The sequence below is a fragment of the Lygodium microphyllum genome, chromosome 1, assembly GCF_053477565.2.
Source record: "Lygodium microphyllum isolate KBCC chromosome 1, Lygodium_microphyllum_v1.1.10, whole genome shotgun sequence".
In the NCBI taxonomy this organism is placed as follows: Eukaryota; Viridiplantae; Streptophyta; class Polypodiopsida; order Schizaeales; family Lygodiaceae; genus Lygodium; species Lygodium microphyllum.
Window position 1 is genome coordinate 189,672,032 of NC_141135.1, and position 2,485 is coordinate 189,674,516.

Genomic DNA, 2,485 nt, shown 5'->3' on the forward strand with positions numbered 1-2,485 from the left:
ACATCAGAATGTTCGAATAGCAGGTTTCTGTCTTGAACATCCCATTCTCAGCTAGTTAGTGCAACAACTCAATCACAAACAAATGTTTTCTCAGAAATTTTAATGGGATTTTATGTCACAAACTCAAATGAATCATTGAGTTTGTCACCCAAACCCTAAACCGAGAAATCGACAGAGACTATTTTGCAATTAAAGCATGACTACCACTTCATAGAGGAAGTTCTCCACTGTCTGCAATAGTCACTTTCCGCTTAGGATTCCCACTTTGTGTACCCTCTGCTTCCACTTTATACACCACATCCATCCCACTTATAACCTTTCCAAACACCACATGCCGACCGTCCAACCAACTTGTTTTAACTGTAGTTATGAAAAATTGAGACCCGTTGGTATTAGGACCCGCATACACCTGGACCAGTATGCTTGAGCTTGAAATTCTCATTAGCAAACTTCGTTCCATAAATGGACTCCCCACCTCTACCATCACCAAGGGTGAAGTCACCACCCTGAATCATGAAGCTTGGAATAATTCGATGAAATTTTGATCCCTTGAAATGGATTGGGTTACCACTGGCTCTTGTTCCTTTTTCCTCTCTGCAGAGCGCCCGAAAATTTTCTGCAATCTTTGGTACCACTTTCCCATACAACCCTAGAATGAGCAAGTTATGTTATCAGAAAGTTTAGGGCCTGCCATAACCCATTGCAGGGTCAATGGCGTGCTCCATTATTGGAATTTTCATTGCATTTGAGCTCTGCAAACGGTTAGTTCTACAACAAATTTGAGATGCCACTTCTTCTGCCCATGGCCATCAGAAAGGAAAGAAGAGCCTTTGCCGCGGAACTGTCCAGGTCACCTCCTCTTCAACCTCGCATCCTGCCTCGCATGACTAATACACTTTGGTGCATTGGATTGTGCCATCAAAACAATGAAGGTAGAGGGTCCCATGGCAATGTACAAGGGCTTTGTACTGATGGTAATGAGGTAGGGCCCATACATAGTAGTTCTGTTCATGACTTTGGAGGAAGTTCTATGCATACAACATTTAAAGTTAATACACCATCAGATGAAAGCTCATCTCCTTGCAGGTCCACTTCACAACATCCTTCTTCATCACCCTCCAGGTCTCAAGGTTGAAAACGAGCTGCCATTTTTGTCTCCTTGCCTCCAGATTTGGCCAAGCCTCCTACCATAGCTCCTGTGTGTCTTCCAAGAAAGCTATCATCTCTGCCTGTGTACTTGAAAAGTAGGATTTATTGTTAGAAAATGAGACTAGATTTGAGGGAAAGGAGAGAGAAAGGAAGGATCAAGAACTAAGCTCTAATACCAATTGTAATGAAAGAGACCTAAAAGAGAGAGAGGGAAGGAAGAAGACTGCAGAAGAGAGAGAAGAAGGGAGCAAAGGAGAGAGAAAGACTAGGAGAAGAGAGAGAAAGACATGAAAAGGGAGAGAAAGAGAGAGAAAGAGGGGAGAGAGAGAGAGAGAGGAAGCCATGGGAGCTGAAGGTGAAGGTGAGGAGACAGATTTGTATTTATCAAAATGATACCCTAATAAGGTCCTTGTACACCTTAAATACCCCATCAGTGTAACCAGGTATTCGCATGTGCTAACCCGATGTTAACCCCGTGTAAGACCCTCTAATCCCATTCTTTACAGTAAAGTGCCTCAATGTACTAGGACCTTTGGATGTCCATCTTGGACCATAAACAATGCAAGTGCAAATGTGAATAATACAAATGAGATCCATGTGCCCTTCAAACTTAAATTTAATTAATTAAGTCACAATGAATAAATTAATTAAAGAAAAGTAATGAATTGAATAATTAGAAAAAAATTCATGAAAGGCTATTGTGTAGAGTTTATCTAACTCGTCAAAATTAAGTATTCTCTTTTATATAAGGAGAATTTGATTAATTAAGAAATGTTTTATAACAAAAATTAAGAGATGATAGAGTATACTATTGAAATAATGGTTAAATTTTAGTATATATATAAATTATAATTAAAGAGTAAATTAATCGATAGGTTTAGAAAATATTGAAGATATTATTTATTATATTAGACCATTTGCTTAGAGAATAATACTCTTGAAAAATCATGTACATAAAGTTTTAAATGGAATTACAATAAGGTATTGTTTAAATGTGTGTGTGTGTGTGTGTGTGTGTGTGTGTGTGTGTGTGTGTGTGTGTGCGTGCGTGCGTGCGTGTGTGCGTGTGTGCGTGTGTGCGTGCGTGCGTGCGTGCGTGCGTGCGTGCGTGTGTGTGTGTGTGTGTGCGTGCGTGCAAATTATAGGAGAAGCAATATAAATAATGTATGTGTAAATAAATGTTATATTAAAAATACTATTTAATTTAATGATACAAAGATGATGAATTAATTTACTTAAGTAAAAATAATTTAAATTATTAAATAAGCCATTGCTAGAATATTTTCTAACAAAATACTGTAGATAAATTAAGGAAAGCACTGGTTAAATTTGTTTA

General features: G+C 38.2%; 1 pseudogene; it reads right to left on the reverse strand.

The window, feature by feature from the left end:
* Positions 1-208: 208 nt before the first annotated feature.
* Positions 209-1,580, reverse strand: LOC148042097 (peptidyl-prolyl cis-trans isomerase CYP19-4 pseudogene; annotated as a pseudogene).
* Between the last annotated feature and the right edge of the window lie 905 nt (positions 1,581-2,485).